Consider the following 22,221-nt stretch of genomic DNA (forward strand, 5'->3'; position numbering starts at 1 on the left):
GAGTGCTGCATGTGGAAAGGGACCCCTGTCTCCCACATTGCCAACTCATACTTACCTGGCAGGGGAGATACCATGATCACGAATGTGGTTCGCCCAGGGCGAGGCTCAGTCATTGCACTGCGGTTGTGCTGACCCCTGTGAATTCCCCAAATGCGGGAATCTCAACTGCATAATTTGTGGTAGTGGGGGACTGCGTTCGCGCTCTCCCCTCACTCTTGTGTCCAAAAGCAAAGATCCATGTGTCTGCTCTTCTCTCCGTCTGGCCTTTGAACTGGGACAAAATGCAATGGCGTGCTCACCGTCACTGGATTCAGGCATTATGCGTGTTAGGCACCATCAGCCAGAGTGCTGCATGTGGAAAGGGGACCCCTGTCTCCCACACTGCCAACTCATACTTACCTGGCAGGGGAGATACCATGATCACGAAGGTGGTTCGCCCAGGGCGAGGCTCAGCCATTGCACTGCGGTTGTGCTGACCCCTGTGAATTCCCCAAATGCGGGATCTCAACTGCATAATTTGTGGTAGTGGGGACTCGTTCGCGCTCTCCCTCACTCTTGTGTCCAAAAGCAAAGATCCATGTGTCTGCTCTTCTCTCCGTCTGGCCTTTGAACTGGGACAAAATGCAATGGCGTGCTCACCGTCACTGGATTCAGGCATTATGCGTGTTAGGCACCATCAGCCAGAGTGCTGCATGTGGAAAGGGGACCCCTGTCTCCCACACTGCCAACTCATACTTACCTGGCAGGGGAGATACCATGATCACAAATGTGGTTCGCCCAGGCGAGGCTCAGTCATTGCACTGCGGTTGTGCTGACCCCTGTGAATTCCCCAAATGCGGGAATCTCAACTGCATAATTTGTGGTAGTGGGGACTCATTCGCGCTCTCCCTCACTCTTGTGTCCAAAAGCAAATGTAGCCGGAGGGGCTACTCGCTTTTCCTTTCTCTTCCGTCCCCACTTGCGCTACTGCTTTCTCTCTCTCTCTCCTGTGCTTGCTCCCGCTGCGCATTATCGTTAACAGGAGCCCACCTGTATATTGATTACAGGGGGCGTGTACCTGTATAAAGGGAAGCCGGGTTTTCTCGTTGGATTATTTCCTCCCGAGCTTCTGGTGCGATACAGCGGTAGACGCTGGCTTGTTGGTTAAATTACTGAGGCGATCAGGTCATGTGATTGCTACAGGTAGGTCTCCCTTCGATTTCTGATTTCTCCCTAACGTCGGCAATTAGTAGTTATATTTCTGCGGCCCGCTACAGCGCGGCTGTTTTTCTTTCCTTTGCTCCAGCCGTGGTGAGGAGAGGCGCGTGAGTGCATCCGCCCGTGCAGTACAGCGCCTCCAAGTTCTGGGGTAAGCCGCTTATTTTATAGCTGCTAGTTTTGTAAATTAAAGAAGATTAAGGTTAGTTTTGCCTTTTTCTTATTTGTAGGGTTTGATTGCTGCCGTGCCCTCTCGGGACCAACCGCCTGCTTTGGTTACGTGAGAGTCGGGCGCCTGCTCTGCTGCTGTCTTGTTTTGTTGATCTTGTTTGTTTGATTTTGTTTTGCCCTGTTTTGTTTTCGTGTTGTTTTGGTTATATTACGGTCAATCTGTCGGCGGCCCGGTTTTTCCTTGTAGCTTGCCTTGCCACGCCCTCTTGGACTATCGTTCGCTCCAGCTTTTTGTGGCTGGCGGGCGATTCTCGGCTGTATATTGGGCTGGTTATACAAACTGGTACTGCCTCTCCCTTTCTCCCAGCTGTGGGAAGTTGTGTGAGACCGAGCAGACCAAGGACAATCGGACCCAGCACCAGCTGTGGGCTGGTTCGCCGAGCAAAAGTATTTCTAACCAGTGCTCTGTGGTGTATATCTGGGTGTGTTGTATCACAGACTTTGGTTTTCCTTTAATTGTTTCTTTTTTTTGTTTTGTAGGTTGAGAGCCTGTTTGTGTCCCATGTTTTTCACCTTTTAATGTGTATGTTCTGTATTTTTATTGTAGTGGACGGAGGATCTACCAGCGGCTGTGGGACCGTAGGTGGTGGGTCGTTTTTCACGCTTCTTTTGTTGTACAGCACCAGGTGAAAAGACTGTAGTAGGTTTCCTTTGTGTGGTTGTGCTGACCCCTGTGAATTCCCCAAATGCGGGAATCTCAACTGCATAATTTGTGGTAGTGGGGACTGCGTTCGCTCTCCCTCACTCTTGTGTCCAAAAGCAAAGATCCATGTGTCTGCTCTTCTCTCCGTCTGGCCTTTGAACTGGGACAAAATGCAATGGCGTGCTCACCGTCACTGGATTCAGGCATTATGCGTGTTAGGCACCATCAGCCAGAGTGCTGCATGTGGAAAGGGGACCCCTGTCTCCCACACTGCCAACTCATACTTACCTGGTAGGGGGGGGATACCATGATCACGAAGGTGGTTCACGCAGGATGACGACATCTGATGCTATTGTTAGCATGGCAGGTTCCAGGCGGAACGTTGTACGATTTGAGCTACAAGAGGTTTGTGAAATGGATCGATTGCAGTTTAGTAGGACTGTTATTCAGAAGGAACTGGGTTTTTCACCTAACCAGTTGGATTACATTTTTGGCTTGCCTGGAAGAAAAACTTATGAAGTGATTTTTGCCACGTCAACTTTGTATGAGTCCTGTATTAACATCTTCAATAGAAAGAGACAATCCAGCCCCCAGCTGGCTCATATCAAGATGACTCCACTATCAGGCAGGGAGCCTAAGGCTGTGACTGTGATTATGCATTCAGAGTATGTGAGAGTTGAAGATATTAAAACATGGTTGTCCTTTAAATGTTCGGTGTTAAGAGGATTGGATTTAAAGGACGAAGATGGGATTCGAACTGGAGCATATCGCTTCTATGTACATCTGAAAAGAGATGAGAACTCTGGAGAACTGATGCACCTGCCCCCAATTATTCAATTGGGGGCAATTAGAGGATATGTTTTTTATCCGGGGCAGCCTAAGACATGTCGTAAGTGTGGTTCTAATGACCACCTAGCCATGGAGTGTGTTAACGTTGTTTGTAGGAACTGTAAAAGTGGTGAACATATTACAAAAGATTGCCCTTACCCAAAAAATTGTAATTTATGTGGGAAAGAAGATCATACCTTTAGGTCATGCCCACAGTCTTACGCAAATAGGTTGAGAATGCCCCAGGTTCAGCAAGCAGAAGAAATTCCAGTAGTAACAGGGAATTCTGCACCAACGGATGTGGATAGAGGTCACAATCAGAGTAATGAACTTCAGCTGGAAGCCGTTGTGAACCAAATGGGGGCTGACCAGGACGGTGAACCAGCTGGGAGCTCATCTTGTCAAGTAGATAATGTTAGAGAGTCCAATAGAACTGAAACTATTCAGGAAGAGATGGAAGTTTTTCTAAGTACCCCAGACCTCGCGCTTCCTTCAACATCGAAAGAGTGTAGAGATTTGTTGGACCTCATGTTCCCGGATCTTCCTATGGAGGGAACAAAACATGCTGTTAAGCTTGACGAAGATTTTTTTCCTCTACCTGTGTCTGCAAGCAAAGACAAGCCCCCCCCCCGCCCCCCAGAACTACTAATACAGCCTGGGTCTAATGATGTGTCAAGTTCATTCAAACGACAAATAAATACGTCAACGGAATCTTCAACTGGAGAGATGGAATTGGATGGTACGAGTCACCCCACCCCCCCACCAGTACCCCAGGTTGAGGAGCAAGTTTCGAAAGTCACCCAGGAAACTACCCAGATAATCAAAGTGGGGGATAATGTAGAGAAAGTAACATCGGGGGTTTGGTTAGTATCCAAAAAGAAGAAGAAAAAGGCAAAGGTCCAGTAGAATTAACATTTCTCCTTATTAGGGGTTAATGAACACACTTCGAGTAACTACTATAAATACGAGAGGGCTGAATGACGTTGTGAAATGTCAGTCAGTCTTTAACTTGTTACATGAAGCTGGTAGTGACTTTTTTTACTTCAGGAGTGTGCAATATCCTACATGGACAACTATGCAAAGTTTGAGAAATGATGGGTATATGGGCAATCTGTTTGGTCAGGGGATAACCAAAACCGCTTTTCTGGAGTGGGGGTGTTATTTAATAATAGAACCTTTAATATAGAAAATGTGGAGACTGTGGTGGATGGGAGAGTGTTACTTGTTGATGCGGAAAGATGTGGGGTCAAATTTAGGATTATCAATGTTTATGGATATACTGACAACAAAGAACGAACTGCACTTTTTCAAACTTTGCAGCCCTTTCTTTGTAGTAGAAGAAATATAGTAATGGGGGGGGGATTTTAATTGTACCCTCGGAAAAAGAGCTAGACGGAGTGAGAACCCTGTGGATAGAGGGGATGGGAGCTCTTGTGTGTTAGAAAATTTAATTATTGATGGTAATTTGAATGATGTTTATAAGTCACTTAATTTAAATGACCCAGGATATACTTGGTCCAATGGGAAATCCTTTTCCCGTATTGATTTTTTGTTCATTTCAAAAGCTCTGAATCCTATCTCTTGTGAGGTGGAGCCAGTGCCTTTTTCAGATCATCATAGGTTAAAAGGTACGTTTGAAGTGCAGTCCTGTTTTAACCCCAGTTCGGGACCATGGAAGTTAAATATAAATTTATTAAAAAATAAAAAAGTGGCTGGGAAATATAAAATTAAGTTACAACAATGGTTTTCTCTCCAACCTTTATATGAGTCTGTGGGTGAGTGGTGGGAGAGCATTAAAGCTAGGACACGGGCCTTTTTTTGTTTGCAGGGGAAGAATTTGGCAAAAGGGAGGAGGCAATGGGAAAGAAGACAACAGGCTCGTTTGCAAAGATATTACAACCTTCTTGTTTTGGGTTTTGATGTGGGTGAGGAGATCACGAGATTAAAAAAAGAGATGATGGTGTGTCTGAATGAGAAAAGTAAAGGGGTATTAATAAGGAGTAGAGTAAAGCATTTTGAAGAAAACGAAAAATGTACCAGGTATTTTTTTAAGAAATTGCATAAATCCAGACCAATTATTGATTGTTTGAGGGATGATGAAGGGAAGGAAGCAGAAAGCACACAAGAAATTCTTGAACTGACTCATTCTTTTTATAACAATTTATATAAAGAACAAGGTATTGATGAAGAAATAGCAACATTCTTTCTTTCAAAGTTATCACAAACATTAGATTCGGCTGACAGTATTTTGTTAGAAGAAGATGTAACTATAGAGGAAATTACAAGAGCAATGCTGAGTATGCAAAATAATAAGGGACCAGGACTGGATGGTTTGCCTAAAGAGTACTATTTTACCTTTTGGGAACAGCTTAGCTCCTCTTTGCTCTTAGTTTACAAAGAATCTTGGGACAAAAGGGTTTTACCATTGTCTATGAATAAAGGGATGATTTCACTGTTGTGGAAGAAGGGCTCAAAACAAGATTTAAGAAATTGGAGACCCCTAACACTGTTAGGTGTGGACACAAAAATTTTAACAAAAGCCTTATTTTTTTTCGGTTGCAGGCGGTTGTACCTAAACTTATTGGGGTAGAACAAACGTGGGATATTGGGATGGAAGATGACAGACAGCTTGGCTATTATAAGAGAGAGTTATTTTTATAGCCAGGAGCGGAATATTCCCCTTTGCGTTTTAGGTATTGATCTAGAAAAAGCTTTTGATAATGTTAATCACATGTTTTTGATGAAGGTTCTTGAAATTTGGGGTTTTGGGGAAGGTTTTAGGAGATGGATTCATGTGTTATATAGTAGCTGTAGTAGTGTGGTGGTTGTTAATGGAATGTTTACCGATCCAGTTGCGGTCAAGTCGGGGGTACGTCAGGGATGTCCGTTGTCCCCTATTTTGTTTATATTGGTAATGGAGTCACTTGCATGTGCTTTAAGACTGGATAACTCAATTACAGGGTTAACCCCCCCAGGTAGTGGGGGGAAGGAAATAAAATTCACTATGTACATGGATGATACAACTTTGGTACTTACAGATAATATGTCGATAGACAGAAGTCTGTCAGTTTGTGAAGCCTTTACGGCAGCTTCTGGAATGAAAATTAATAAAAGTAAGAGCGAAGTTATTTATTTTAACTGGCGAGAGACTAAAGAAAATTGGGGATTGACCGAAAAATTTGAAACAATAAAAATTTTAGGGGTGGAAATTGGAACGGATATGCAATTTAAGAATTGGAATATGAAACTACCCAAAATACAGGGGAAGCTGTTGGGATGGAAAGACAGAGAGCTTTCCTTTGTAGGCAAAGTTCTGGTGTTGAAAGCTGAAGTAATCGCGTCTTTAGCTTGTTTAGCAACTACATTGCCGATTCCTTATAGAATGTTGGCCTCCCTGCGGAAGGCCATGTTTCGCTTCCTTTGGGGAAGCCAACATGAAAGATTGAAGAGAGACATTATGTATAGACCAATAAAAATGGGGGGAAGAGCTGTTCCAGAGGTTGCATCTAAACTTAATGCAATGTTTATTATTCCAGTCCTTAAGGCTTGTTTTAGTGACTTTAATGATTTGATTTGGCCATATTTTACAAGATTTTGGATTGGACAGAGAGTTTTGAAAGCATGGGACAGGAGATGCCCCCTTAGTACCCCCTTTTCTGACCAATATCCAGTAGTCTATGACATAGTGATAAAACCATTAAAGTGTTTTTCATCTCAAATCATGCCCCAGGCTATAACCAGGTCTAATATTGAAGAACTATTATTTTCAACGGACAGAATGACTCCAGTAGGGAAACTTCCAGAAAACCTATGTAAAATGGCATGGCTTAACGTTAATAATAAGGTTTTGTTAAATATTCATAAAGACTTAGCTTGGCAAGCAGTATTGGAATGCTTGCCTACAAGAGCCTTTTTGAAAGCAAGAGCATGCACGAAGAGTGCACAGTGCCCAAGGTTGAGATGTGGAAATGACGAGACGGTTAAGCACTTGTTTTGGGAATGTCCTTTTGCTAAGAAGGTGTGGTGTTTATTACGACACCGGTTGAAAGAGTTATATAAAGGAGATCTAACATATGAGTGTATAATGTATGGGATTTTGAAGGGCAAGGGGGGGGGAGAGGAAGATCGTTGGTGGATAATTGTGAATTGTGTGAAAGACGCATTATAGAGAGCGAGAAATATTTGCATTTTTAAAAAATATGAAATATCTGCACGAGTTGTGGTAAATAGTGCTTTTACCTTGTTGAATGATTATTTTCTGAGAGAAAATATACCTTTGAAGAAGGGTGCATAAAAATACATGATTGTTTAGTTGAAAAAATTGGAATATGGGACCCCTTATGGAAATCTTTAATTTTTAAGGTTTAATTTTATTTGTTATTTTTCTTCATTGGAGAGTTTGTGGGTTTCCTTCTTTGCGTTTCTAGTTTTGTTTCTGTTCAAAGTTTAAGAATTTGTACTGGTTTTTTGTGTTATGAACAATAAAAAAATTTTGAAAATTGAAATTGGTTCGCCCAGGGCGAGGCTCAGCCATTGCACTGCGGTTGTGCTGACCCCTGTGAATTCCCCAAATGCGGGAATCTCAACTGCATAATTTGTGGTAGTGGGGGGACTGCGTTCGCGCTCTCCCCTCACTCTTGTGTCCAAAAGCAGAGATCCATGTGTCTGCTCTTCTCTCCGTCTGGCCTTTGAACTGGGACAAAATGCAATGGCGTGCTCACCGTCACTGGATTCAGGCATTATGCGTGTTAGGCACCATCAGCCAGAGTGCTGCATGTGGAAAGGGGACCCCTGTCTCCCACACTGCCAACTCATACTTACCTGGCAGGGGCGATACCATGATCACGAATGTGGTTCACCCAGACCCACCATGACGACATTGGCTGCTAATATGACAGGTTCCAGGAGGAACGCTGTGCGATTTGAGATGCAAGGCAATTGCGAAATGGATCGTCTACAGTTTAGTAGGATAATCATTCAGAAAGAGTTGGGATTCTCGCCGATGCAGATCGACTATATCTTTGGCTTGCCGGGAAAGAAAAGTTACGAGGTGATTTTTGCCACTAGTACTTTCTACGAATCATGTCTGAATAAGTTTAATAGACTCAAACAAACTAGGCTTCAGCTGGAGAATATCAGAATGACACCGTTATCAGGCAGAGAACCCAAAGCCGTGACAGTGATTATGCACTCGGAATATGTGAGAATGGAAGACATTAAGACCTGGTTGTCTTTCAAATGTATGGTGAAGAGAGGTTTGGACTTAAAAGACGAAGACGGAATTAGAACTGGAGCATACCGTTTCTACGTTCACTTGCATAGAGATGAGACCTCTGGTGACTTGATCCACCTGCCTCCAATTATTCAATTGGGGGCAATCAGAGGATATGTTTTTTACCCGGGGCAACCAAAAACATGCCGCAAATGCGGCGTCAACGACCATTTAGCCGCAGAGTGTGAAAATGTGGTCTGTAGGAACTGTAACAGTGAAGAGCACATCACAAGTGGATGCCAATTCCCGCGGAAATGTAATCTATGTGGGGGTGAAGGACATACCTTTAGGGCATGCCCCCAATCCTATGCCAATAAAGTGAAAAGACCTCACCAACAGCAGTTAGAGGAGATACCAAGCCTAATTGGAGGAAGTCTGCCAGCTGTTGAAGATGTAATTAACAATCAAGTCAACGAGCTCCAGCAGGAAGAGGTTGAGGATCAAACGACTTACAGCTGGGGTGGGGAACGAGCTGAAGTGCCCCCCCCAAGTGATCACACATGAGGACTTAACGACGGAGAAGGAAGTACCTCAAATAGAAAAGGACCCTAAGATACAGGAGACGATTCAGGAGGAGATGGCCGTGCTCTCAGGTACTGATACCATTTCAGAGCCGTCGACATCACAAGAGTGCAGAGACCTGCTTGATTACATGTTTTCTGATATTTCAACGATGCAATCAAACCAAACCATCACCCTAGAAGAGGGAGGTTTTTCATTACCAGCTTGTGACATTGAAGATAACACAATTACTTTTCCTGAATTGTCGCCACAAGTAAACATAAGTGTAGCGCTGACATCACAAAAACGACAGATAAACACTTCAACAGAGTCTTCTACAGGGAACTTGGATTCGGAAAGTCAGGACCAAATAGACTCTTTGCCAATAACCGCACTTGAAGAACAAAACCTGATATCTACACAGGGAGTTGTTCAGGAAAGTCAGCAGGAAAGTAATGATGTGAGCGCTCCGATTGCAATATGGCTCCCACGGAAGAAGAAAAAGAAGAAGGTAAAACCATAGCAAGAGATTTTATTAATAAAAGTCAGAGTGTAAAGATTCCCTCCATTTAGTGTTAACATAAACTCTTTTCATGTATCGATGATCAATACAAGAGGGTTGAATGATGCAGTGAAGTGTCAATCTGTCTTTAATGTATTACATGAAACGGGTGGGGACATTTGTCTTCTTCAAGAATGTGCCCTTCCCTTTATGGACAATTACACGAAGTTTGCAAAACGATGGACATATGGCCAATCATTTTGGTCAGGGGATAACCAAAATCGGATGTCTGGTGTGGGTTTTTTGATTAATGATAAAACCATTAATATAGAAAATGTGGAGGTTGTGGTGGATGGAAGAGCTTTATGTATAGATGTAGATAAAAATGGGAGTAAATTCAGGATTATTAATGTTTATGGACATACAGAGTTGAAAGAACGGACGGCATTATTTCAAATATTGCAACCTTTTCTTTGTAATAGACGACAGATAATACTGGGTGGGGATTTCAACTGCGCACCGGAAACGACTGGAATCCAGGGGGTGGTTTTAACAGTTAAAAAGGATTTAAGTACTTGTGCATTAGATAATTTGATCAAAGAAGGTAATTTGACAGACGTGTTTAGATTTCTTAACCCGTCAGACCCAGGATACACCTGGTCTAATAAAAAGTCCCTTTCACGGATTGATTTTTTGTTTGCCAGTAAAGGCTTAATACCCCTGTCATGTAAGGTGGAACCAGTACCCTTTTCTGATCATCATAAGGTCATGTGTAGATTTAGTATTCAAACCTCCTTTCAGCCGGCCCCAGGGCCATGGAAACTAAACCTGAATTTATTAAAGGATGGGAAGGTTACGGGAAGGTATAAACTTAAATTACAACAATGGGTCTCCCTACAACCAGTATACGAATCTGTAGGGGAATGGTGGGAGAGTATAAAGATTAGGACCCAAACATTTTTTAGTTTTGAAGGGAAAATGCGGGCAAAGAGGAGGAGACAATGGTTACTAAGAAAGCAAGCAAAATTACAAAGGTTCTACAACCTCCTGAATTTGGGTTTTGATGTTAGTGAAGAAATTATGAATCTGAAAAAAGAAATGATGGTAGTTTTAAATGAGAAAAGCAAAGGAGTATTAATACGGAGTAGAGTAAAACATGTGGAAGAAAATGAAAAATGTACGAGATATTTTTTTTTTTAAATTGTATAAAACTAAACCTGTTATAGATAGCCTGATTAATGAAGAAGGGAAAGAAGTGGGAAACACCCAAGAAATTTTAAAGGTAGTACATTCTTTTTATGCCAATTTGTACAAAGAACAAAGTATTGATGAAGCGATTGTAGAATCCTTTATCTCTAAGTTAACACAAAGATTGGATCCAGTGGATAGTACAAAGTTAGATGAAGTTATAAGACAAGAGGAAATCACAAGAGCTATGGAAAGTATGCAAGATAATAAAACACCAGGTATGGATGGCTTACCCAAGGAATATTATCAGGCCTTTTGGGGACAACTTAGTTCTTCGTTGTGCAAGGTTTATAAAGAAGGGTGGGATAAAGGTGTATGGCCAACGTCCATGAATACAGGAGTGATTTCCCTGTTATGGAAAAAGGGTTCTAAAAAAGATTTGAGAAATTGGAGACCCCTGACATTGTTAGGGGTAGATATTAAGATTTTAGCAAAAGCTCTTTTTTTTTTCGTTTACAGACAGTAGTGCCTAAGTTAGTTGGAGTGGAACAAACATGTGGGATACAAGGGCGTAGGATGACGGATAGTTCAGCAATTATAAGGGATAGCTACCTTTATAGCCATGACCGGAATATCCCCCTTTGTGGGTTAAGCCTGGATTTAGAAAAGGCCTTTAATAATGTCAGTCATGTCTTTCTGATGAAAGTCCTTGATAGATTAGGATTTGGAGAAGTTTTTCGGAGATGGATTCGGGTGTTATACTCTGGGTGTAGTAGTGTTGTGAATGTGAATGGTGTACAGACTACTACGGTTGCAGTAAAAGCTGGAGTAAGGCAGGGATGTCCGTTATCTCCTATGTTATTTATACTGGTGATGGAGCCATTAGCGTGTGCCTTAAGAGCTAATGAGCTAATTAAAGGGTTGATCCCACCGGGTAGCGGAGGGTTGGAAATTAAATTTTCTATGTACATGGATGATATAACTTTGCTGCTTACGGACAATAAGTCGATTGAAGTAAGTTTGGCAGTTTGTGAAGCTTTTACAGCAGCCTCAGGGATGAGAAATAATAAAGAGATGAGTGAGGTGATTTATTTTAAGTGGCGGGAGATTAAAGAAAAATGGGGATTGCAAGAGAAACCAGAAACATTGAAAATTTTAGGGGTGGAAATTGGAGAAAATATGCAAACTAAGAATTGGAGCTCCAAACTACAAAAAATACAAGGAAAACTGTTGAGTTGGAAGGACAGAGAACTTTCCTTTATTGGTAAAGTTTTGGTACTAAAGGCTGAAGTAATCGCGTCCATAGCCTTTTTGGCAACTACGCTGCCACCCCCGTATAAAATATTGGCCTCACTGAGGAAGGCTATGTTTCACTTCCTCTGGGGAGGCCAACACGAGAGACTTAGGAGAGAAATTATGTACAGACCGGTAAAGAAGGGGGGAGAGCAGTCCCGGAAATTGCCTCTAAACTCAACGCAATGTTTATCGCCCCAGTACTCAGGGCATGTTTCAGTGATCCTAAAGACAAGATTTGGCCATATTTCACAAGGTTTTGGGTGGGTAGGAGAGTGTTGAAGGCATGGGGCATGCGATGCCCTCTTAGTGTACCCTTCTCGGAACAACGTCCCGCTGTTTACGATCACACCCCGGGAGATAACTCGAGCCAATCTAGAGGAGATCTTATCTCCAACGGTCAGTATGTCTCCAATAGCGAAATTGTTTAAGAACCAAAGTAAAATAGCTTGGGACAATGTTAATAACAAGATACTATTAAACCCCCACAAAGACCTAGCGTGGCAAGCTGTACAAGAATGTTTACCTACGAGAGCGTTTTTGAAAAAAAGGGAATGTACGAGGAGTGCACAGTGTCCAAGGAGGTGGTGTGGAGAAGATGAGACAATTAGACATTTGTTTTGGGAATGTCCCTTCGCGAAAAATGTATGGGGTTTATTAGGTCATTGGTTGAATGATTTGTGTAAAGACGAGTTGACGTATGAAAGTATAATGTATGGGTTCCTGAAAGTGAATTGGGGGAGGGGGGAAAAATGTTGGTGGATAATGGTGAACTGTGTCAAAGATGCATTATGGAATGTGAGAAATATTTGTGTATTTAAAAGATATGAAATACCGGAAAAAGTTGCGATCAATTGTACGATTTGTTTGTTAAAAGATTATATTATAAGAAATCCATTTGGAGAGAGTGAAGAGAACAAGAGAAAGATATGGAAAGTGCCAAGAAAATATTTGAGTATCTGTATGTAGAACTAATGTGAAAGTTTTCGTTGTTTTTTTCTTTCCTTTGTTTCTGTTTTTTTTTTTTTTTTTTCCCCTTTGTGGGTTTCCCCATTTGGGCCTTTTTGTATCTTGATGGTTTATGTTATGAGTGAATTGATGTAATTTTGTTTTTGAACAATAAAATTCTTTGAAAATTGAAAACAAAATTGGTTCACCCAGAAAGAAAAAGCTTTTGATAATGTTAATCACATGTTTTTGATGAAGGTTCTTGAAATTTGGGGTTTTGGGGAAGGTTTCAGGAGATTGATTCATGTGTTATATAGTAGCTGTAGTAGTCTGGTTGTTGTTAATGGAATGTTTACCGATCCAGTTGCGGTCAAGTCGGGGGTACGTCAGGGATGTCCGTTGTCCCCTATTCTGTTTATATTGGTAATGGAGTCACTTGCATGTGCTTTAAGACTGGATAATTCAATTATAGGGTTAACCCCCCCCCCCCCAGGTAGTGGGGGGACGAAAATAAAATTCACTATGTACATGGACGATACAACTTTGGTACTCCCAGATAATATGTCGGTAGACAAAAGTCTGTCGGTTTGTGAAGCCTTTACGGCAGCTTCTGGAATGAAAATTAATAAAAGTAAGAGCGAAGTTATTTATTTTAACTGGCGAGAGACTAAAGATAATTGGGGATTGACCGAAAAATTTGAAACAATAAAAATTTTAGGGGGGGAAATTGGAATGGATATGCAATTTAAGAATTGGAATATGAAACTACCCAAAATACAGGGGAAGCTGTTGGGATGGAAAGACAGAGAGCTTTCCTTTGTAGGCAAAGTTCTGGTGTTGAAAGCTGAAGTAATCGCGTCTTTAGCTTGTTTAGCAACTATATTGCCGATTCCTTATAGAATGTTGGCCTCCCTGCGGAAGGCCATGTTTCGCTTCCTTTGGGGAAGCCAACATGAAAGACTGAAGAGAGACATTATGTATAGACCAATAAAAATGGGGGGGGGAGAGCTGTTCCAGAGGTTGCATCTAAACTTAATGCAATGTTTATTACTCCAGTCCTTAAGGCTTGTTTTAGTGACTTTAATGATTTGATTTGGCCATATTTTACAAGATTTTGGATTGGACAGAGAGTTTTGAAGGCATGGGGCAGGAGATGCCCCCTTAGTACCCCCTTTTCTGAACAATATCCTGTTGTGTACGACATAGTGATAAAATCATTAAAGTGTTTTTCATCTCAAATCATGCCCCAGGCTATAACCAGGACTAATATAGAAGAATTATTATTTCCAACAGATAGAATGACTCCAGTAGGGAAACTTCCAGAAAACCTCTGTAAAATGGCATGGCTTAACGTTAATAATAAGCTTTTGTTAAATATTCATAAAGACTTAGCTTGGCAAGAGGTTTTGGAATGCTTACCTACAAGAGCCTTTTTGAAAGCAAGAGAGTGCACGAAGAGTGCACAGTGCCCAAGGTTGAGATGTGGAAATGACGAGACGGTTAAGCATTAGTTTTGGGAATGTCCTTTTGCTAAGAAGGTGTGGTGTTTATTATGACACCGGTTGAAAGAGTTATATAAAGGAGACCTAACACATGAATGTATAATGTATGGAATTTTGAAAGGTAAGGGGGGGGAGGAAGATCGTTGGTGGATAACTGTGAACTGTGTTAAAGATGCATTATGGAGAGCGAGAAATATTTGCATTTTTAAAAAATATGAAATTCCTGCACGAGTTGTGGTAAATAGTGCCTTTAATTTGTTGAATGATTATTTTCTAAGAGAAAATATCCCTTTGAAGAAGGGAGTATAAAAATACATGGTTGTTTAGTTGAAAAAATTGGAATAGGGGACCCCTTATGGAAATCTTTAATTTTTAAGGTTTATTTTTACTTTTTATTTTATTCTTCATTGGAGAGTTTGTGGGTGGGGGGGGGGGGGTTGCATTTTTAGTCTTGTTTCTGTTCAAAGTTAAGAATTTGTAGTGTTTTTTTGTGTTATGAACAATAAAAATTTTGGAAAATTTGAAAATTGAAAAATTTAATTGGTTCACCCAGCCCTACCATGGCAACAACGACTGCTGATATGACAGGTTCCAGGAGGAATGCTGTGCGTTTTGAGTTGCAAGGAAATTGTGAAATGGACCGGCTACAGTTCAGCAGGATTATTATCCAGAAGGAATTGGGATTTTCTCCAACGCAGATTGACTACATTTTTGGCCTGCCTGGAAAGAAAAGTTATAAGGTGATTTTTGCCACCAATACGCTTTTTGAATCATGTATTGACAAGTTTAATAGACTTAAACAATCTAGGCCTCAGCAGGAGAATATTAAGATGACATTGTTATCAGGCAGAGAACCCAAAGCTGTGACAGTGATTATGCATTCGGAGTACGTGAGAGTGGAAGATATTAAGACTTGGTTGTCCTTTACATGTGCGGTGACAAGAGGTCTGGACTTAAAAGACGAGGACGTAATCCGAACCAGAGCGTATCGTTTCTATGTTCACCTGCGTAGAGATGAGAACACTGGTGATTTGACCCACCTGCCCCCAATTATCCAATTAGGGGCAATCAGAGGATATGTTTTCTACCCCAGGCAACCCAAGAAATGCCGTAAATGTGGCGGTAATGACCATTTAGCCGCAGAGTGCGACAACGTGGTTTGTAAAAATTGTAGAAGTGACGAACACATTGCAAAGGAATGCCCTTTTCCAAGGAAATGTAACCTTTGTGGGAGAGAAGGGCATACTTTCAGGGTATGTCCTCAATCTTATGCTCATAGGGTGAAAAAACCTCAGCTACAGCAGTTAGAGGAAGTACCAACAGTAATTGGAAACTGTCTGCAGGTTGAAGAAGATACAAGTAACAACCAAGTCAACGAGTTGCAGCTGGAAATGGTTATGAACAAAACAAGAGACAGCGGGGGTGGGGAACGAGGAGAAGACCGGTCCCCTCAAGTAGCCACGCATGAGGATCTAATGGCTGTGAGCGCAGGGATGGCTACAGAATTAATGGGAAGGGGTGAAAGTGCATTAGAAATACAAAATATGCCTTTAGAAGCTTCCGTGGCGCAAGTATCACAAATAGCAATGGACCCTGAAAGACACGAGACGTCTCAGGAGGAAATGGCATCCTTCCCAGGTACCCCAAGCCTCATTTTGCCGTCAACGTCCAAAGAGTGTAGAGACCTGCTGGATTTTATGTTCCCCGATCTTGCAACGACGCAGCCAAAACACATTATTGGCCTAGACGAGGAAGAACTCCTTTTACCTCCATGTCTGTTGAAGACAAAGTAACCACCCCCCTTGAACCTTTCATGCAATCTGGGTTTTATGAAGCGACAACTTCACAAAAACGACAAATAAACACCTCAAAAGAGTCTTCCACTGGGAATGTCGATTTAGAAAGTGGGGGCCTTATAGACACCCCGCCTATGCCCCCCTTTGAAGATCCAGGCTCGACAACCGCTCCGGGAATTTCGCAGACTACTAAGGAAGAAAGCAACATTGAGAAGAGTAATACCTGCGACGGGACCTGGGCGGAGAAAGAAAAAGAAGAAGGTAAAGTTACAACAGAACCCATAATAATGTGCTTTGTTTCTTATAGTCAATTAAGTAAACTTTGCAAAGCGATGGACATATGGACAATTCTTCTGGTTGGGAGATAATCAGAACTGAGTCTCAGGTGTCTGGGTTTATTGAATAATGAAACCCTTAACAAAGGAAATGTGGAGATTGTGGTGGATGGGAGAGTGTTGTTTATTAATGTAGAAATATTATAACCCTTTCAAGGGGTCTTATTGGGTCAGTAGACAAATGATTTGAATAATGATGAATTGGCATATAAAAGTAAAATGTAGAGGGTTTTTGAAAATGATTTGGGGGGAGAAAGTATTTGGTGGATAACGGTGAACTATGTCAAGGTATTAGGGAGAGTGATGATTTTGTGTGTGTTTAAAAGATGTGAATGTTTCAAAGAATTATATTTACTTGTATGTTTTGTTTGTTAAAAGATTAAATTATACAGCCCAATCCGGGAAGGAGAGGAGAATAAGATAAAAGGTGGAAAGTACTAAGAAATATCTGAGTATTGTATGTAAAGCCAAAGTGTAAGTATGTTTGTGTCCTGATTGCCTTTGTGTTGTTTATTTTTGTTCTTCTCCCTTTGTGTATTTGATGCTTGTTTACTTTAAGTGAATTGATGTAAATTTGTAAATCGAAACTCAACGCAATGTTTATCGCCCCAGTACTCAGGGCATGCTTCAGTGATCCTAAAGACAAGATTTGGCCATATTTCACAAGGTTTTGGGTGGGTAGGAGAGTGTTGAAGGCATGGGGCATGCGATGCCCTCTCAGTGTACCTTTCTCGGAACAACGTCCGGCTGTTTATGACGTGGTACTTCAATCGTTGAAACGTTTTTCGACTCAGATCACACCCCGGGAGATAACTCGAGCCAATCTAGAGGAGATCTTATCTCCAACGGTCAGTAATGTCTCCAATAGGGAAATTGCTTGAGAACCAAAGTAAAATAGCTTGGGACAATGTTAATAACAAGATACTATTAAACCCCCACAAAGACCTAGCGTGGCAAGCTGTACAAGAATATTTACCTACGAGAGCGTTTTTGAAAAAAAGGGAATGTACGAGGTGTGCACAGTGTCCAAGGAGGTGGTGTGGAGAAGATGAGACAATTAGAGATTTGTTTTGGGAATGTCCCCTCGCGAAAAATGTATGGGGTTTATTAGGTCATTGGTTGAATGATTTGTGTAAAGACGAGTTGACGTATGAAAGTATAACGTATGGGTTCCTGAAAGTGAATTGGGGGAGGGGGGAAAAATGTTGGTGGATAATGGTGAACTGTGTCAAAGATGCATTATGGAAGGCGAGAAATATTTGTGTGTTTAAAAGATATGAAATACCGGAAAGAGTTGCGATCAATTGTACGATTTGTTTGTTAAAAGATTACATTATAAGAGATCCATTTGGAGAGAGTGAAGAGAACAAGAGAAAGATATGGAAAGTGCCAAGAAAATATTTGAGTATCTGTATGTAGAACTAATGTGAAAGTTTTCTCTTTTTTTTTCCTTTGTTTCTGTTTTTTTTCCCCTTTGTGGGTTTCCCCATTTGGGCCTTTTTGTATCTTGATGGTTTATGTTATGAGTGAATTGATGTAATTTTGTTTTTGAACAATAAAATTTTTTGAAAATTGAAAAATTGGTTCATCCAACGGATATGGTTCGCCCCCCATGATGACGACAACGACATCCAATGCTACTAAGAGCATGGCAGGTTCCAGACGGAACGCTGTACGTTTTGAGCTACAAGAGGTTTGTGAAATGGATCGATTGCAGTTTAGTAGCAACTGCAATCGATCCATTTCAGAAGGAACTTGGTTTTTCGCCAAACCAGTTGGACTATATTTTTGGTTTGCCTGGAAGAAGAGAACCTACGAGGTGATTTTTGCTACGACTACTTTGTATGAGTCTTGCATTAATACCTTCAATAGAAAGAGACAATCCAGTCCCCAGCTGGCTCATATCAAGATGACTCCATTATCTGGCAGAGAACCAAAAGCAGTGACTGTGATTATGCATTCAGAGTATGTGAGAGTTGAAGATATTAAGACATGGTTGTCCTTTAAATGTTCGGTGATAAGAGGATTGGATTTAAAGGACGAAGATGGGATTCGAACTGGAGCATATCGCTTCTATGTACACCTGAAAAGAGATGAGAACTCCGGAGAATTGACGCACCTGCCCCCAATTATCCAATTGGGGGCAATTAGAGGATATGTTTTTTACTGGGGGCAACCCAAGACATGTCGTAAGTGTGGTTCTAATGACCACTTAGCCATGGAGTGCGTCAATGTGGTTTGTAGGAACTGTAAAAGTGGTGAACACGTTATAAAAGATTGCCCTTACCCAAAAAACTGCAATTTATGTGGGAAAGAAGATCATACCTTCAGGTCATGTCCACAGTCTTATGCAAATACAGGGAGTGCAGAATTATTAGGCAAGTTGTATTTTTGAGGAATAATTTTATTATTGAACAACAACCATGTTCTCAATGAACCCAAAAAAACTCATCAATATCAAAGCTGAATGTTTTTGGAAGTAGTTTTTAGTTTTAGCTAGTGATGGGTCCTGCAACACTGACGCACCGACGCATGTATCAAGCTCAAAGAGCGAAGCCTGTATCGGTGCGTGCGTCGCTTTAAGAAAAAGTCACGTGATCGATACAGCTGCTGTATCGATCATTGCCAACGCGCCAAGCTGTGTTTAAAAGGTACCGCATCCGCATCTGCCAACGGAATGAGTCGCCACAAAAAAAAAAAAACCAACAACACGAAATTACTCTCGCAAAGATTAAAAAACAAAACAAAACAAACAAACACATCTCTCCATAACAAAATGGAGCCCGAAAGAAAAAGAAATGTTTCTGCTGTGTGGGATCATTTTGATCTTTTAACTGCAAATAAGGTAATAGTTTGTCTGTCTTCGTTTCAGTGTAATCTATCAGAATAGGAAAAACAGCAATGTGACCTGCAGTGTAAATTATTTATTTCATTTTATGCAGGTTAAATGTCGCATCTGTTCTGTGGAGCTTTCTTACACAAACAAAAGCACCTCCTCAGTGTTTAGGCATTACAGAGCCAAACATGAAAATGAGGAGACAAACACACCGAGAATGAACACAGGTCGGCCTATATAGACACTGAACAGCTTTATCATATTTTTTTTTATTTATTAATATGTGTTTTATTATTTTGAAATCAAGCATCTAGGAAGACTATTCTGGACCAGGCAGTCCTGAATTTTATTAGAAGGGACTGCCAACCCCTTAGTATTGTGGAGAGTGTCGGAGAGAAACATTCCAAGATTAGAGGATCCTTTAACGTACTGGGGATGAGGAAGACATCTGAACCTTTTCCACCTGGCTGTACAGCTTTTTGTACCCCAGCTTCATCTGTGCCTGTGAGTTTTCCAAAGCTGGGGAAATGGTGTCAAAAAAAATGCAACAGACTGAATGCAAAAACATTGGATAAACTTATTTTTCTGAATAGAATTTTATAATAAACTCTGAGTCAAATGGGTAATATTACATTCACAATACTTTCATTTTAATTTTCACTTAATGTCATTCACAATATATTTTAAAGATGTCTACAATATTTGAAACGTAAAAGATATAAAATGATTTCATGGAAAGTACCTTACAGTGTACAAGTATGACTAGGTCATTGAATCAGTGTCTGTTGTGAGTCTCAAGTAAGTTGCCTGCAATGATATTTAAGGTCCAGCAGGTGTCAGTATGGAGCAAAACAGCAACACTGTGTCGACACAGTATCGATACAGTTTGGGGAATGTGCTGAAACGCTTCATGAGGCCTCATCTACCCATCACTAGTTTTAGCTATTTTAGGGGGATATCTGTGTGTGCAGGTGACTATTACTGTGCATAATTATTAGGCAACTTAACAAAAACAAATATATACCCATTTCAATTATTTATTTTTACCAGTGAAACCAATATAACATCTCCACATTCACAAATATACATTTCTGACATTCAAAAACAAAACAAAAACAAATCAGCGACCAATATAGCCACCTTTCTTTGCAAGGACACTCAAAAGCCTGCCATCCATGGATTCTGTCAGTGTTTTGATCTGTTCACCATCAACATTGCGTGCAGCAGCAACCACAGCCTCCCAGACACTGTTCAGAGAGGTGTACTGTTTTCCCTCCTTGTAAATCTCACATTTGATGATGGACCACAGGTTCTCAATGGGGTTCAGATCAGGTGAACAAGGAGGCCATGTCATTAGTTTTTCTTCTTTTATACCCTTTCTTGCCAGCCACGCTGTGGAGTACTTGGACGCGTGTGATGGAGCATTGTCCTGCATGAAAATCATGTTTTTCTTGAAGGATGCAGACTTCTTCCTGTACCACTGCTTGAAGGTGTCTTCCAGAAACTGGCAGTAGGACTGGGAGTTGAGCTTGACTCCATCCTCAACCCGAAAAGGCCCCACAAGCTCATCTTTGATGATACCAGCCCAAACCAGTACTCCACCTCCACCTTGCTGGCATCTGAGTCGGACTGGAGCTCTCTGCCCTTTACCAATCCAGCCACGGGCCCATCCATCTGGCCCATCAAGACTCACTCTCATTTCATCAGTCCATAAAACCTTAGAAAAATCAGTCTTGAGATATTTCTTGGCCCAGTCTTGACGTTTCAGCTTGTGTGTCTTGTTCAGTGGTGGTCGTCTTTCAGCCTTTCTTACCTTGGCCATGTCTCTGAGTATTGCACACCTTGTGCTTTTGGGCACTCCAGTGATGTTGCAGCTCTGAAATATGGCCAAACTGGTGGCAAGTGGCATCTTGGCAGCTGCACGCTTGACTTTTCTCAGTTCATGGGCAGTTATTTTGCGCCTTGGTTTTTCCACACGCTTCTTGCGACCCTGTTGACTATTTTGAATGAAACGCTTGATTGTTCGATGATCACGCTTCAGAAGCTTTGCAATTTTAAGACTGCTGCATCCCTCTGCAAGATATCTCACTATTTTTGACTTCTCTGAGCCTGTTAAGTCCTTCTTTTGACTCATTTTGCCAAAAGAAAGGAAGTTGCCTAATAATTATGCACACCTGATATAGGGTGTTGATGTCATTAGACCACACCCCTTCTCATTACAGAGATGCACATCACCTAATATGCTTAATTGGTAGTAGGCTTTCGAGCCTATACAGCTTGGAGTAAGACAACATGCATGAAGAGGATGATGTGGACAAAATACTCATTTGCCTAATAATTCTGCACTCCCTGTAGGGTGAAAAGGCCCCAAGTCCAGCAAACAGAAGAAATTCCAATGGTAACAGCAACTTCATCGCCAATGAAAGTGGATAAGGGTAACAACCAAGGTAACGAGCTTCAGCTGGAAGCCGTTGAGAACTCAACAAGGGCTAATCAGGACGGGGAACCAGCTGGGAAATCATTCCACCAAGCAGCTGTGTACAAGGAAACAATGATGGTGAAGGATGAGGAGGTCACAGGATCTAAGAATAGCAGTGAACAGTCATTTGGAAATGTTAGTAAGGCCCTGGAAATTTCCACAGAGCATGTCTCATAATTAGGAAAGGAACCTAATAGAGTTGAAGTTATTCAGGAGGAGATGGCATCCTTCCTAGGAACCTCAGACCTTGCCCTTCCAACAACGTCGAAAGAGTGTAGAGACTTGCTGGATTTTATGTTCCCGGATTTTCCAACGGAGGAGACAAAACATACTATTAAGTTCGATGAGGAGGTTTTCCCTTTACCAGCACTCGCCATGGAAGACAAGTTGCCCCCCCCCCTCCCTGAACTAGTATTACATCCTGGGCCCTATGAAGTGTCAGGTTCACTAAAGAAGCAAATAAATACGTCAACTGCATCTTCAGCTGGAGATGCTGACTTGGAACACCCGGGGCGTGGTTGGTATCAAAAAAGAAGAAGGTAAAGGTCCAGCAGAACTAATAACAATAGTAATGTTTGCTGTTCTCTGGGGTGGTCTAGATTAAACTCTAGAGGTAAAATAAATACACTTCAGATAACTACTGTAAATCCAAGAGGGTTGAATGATGTAG

The 22,221-nt window shown here is 41.5% G+C and overlaps 4 non-coding genes and 1 pseudogene across 4 annotated transcripts; all 5 read left to right on the top strand.

The window, feature by feature from the left end:
- The first annotated feature begins 47 nt into the window (after positions 1–47).
- On the top strand, positions 48–211 carry LOC116335103. Its single transcript, XR_004200612.2, has one exon. It is a non-coding gene; the product is annotated as a U1 spliceosomal RNA (small nuclear RNA).
- A 180-nt stretch (positions 212–391) lies between these two features.
- Positions 392–551, top strand: LOC120434581. Its single transcript, XR_005609189.1, has one exon. It is a non-coding gene; the product is annotated as a U1 spliceosomal RNA (small nuclear RNA).
- A 180-nt stretch (positions 552–731) lies between these two features.
- LOC120434606 lies at positions 732–891 on the top strand. Its single transcript, XR_005609213.1, has one exon. It is a non-coding gene; the product is annotated as a U1 spliceosomal RNA (small nuclear RNA).
- Positions 892–2,003: 1,112 nt separating this feature from the next.
- On the top strand, positions 2,004–2,171 carry LOC120434612. The gene has a single exon (XR_005609217.1). It is a non-coding gene; the product is annotated as a U1 spliceosomal RNA (small nuclear RNA).
- A 5,223-nt stretch (positions 2,172–7,394) lies between these two features.
- On the top strand, positions 7,395–7,532 carry LOC116316734 (annotated as a pseudogene).
- The last annotated feature ends 14,689 nt before the right edge of the window (positions 7,533–22,221 follow it).

Source organism: Oreochromis aureus, linkage group 18, assembly GCF_013358895.1.
Source record: "Oreochromis aureus strain Israel breed Guangdong linkage group 18, ZZ_aureus, whole genome shotgun sequence".
In the NCBI taxonomy this organism is placed as follows: Eukaryota; Metazoa; Chordata; class Actinopteri; order Cichliformes; family Cichlidae; genus Oreochromis; species Oreochromis aureus.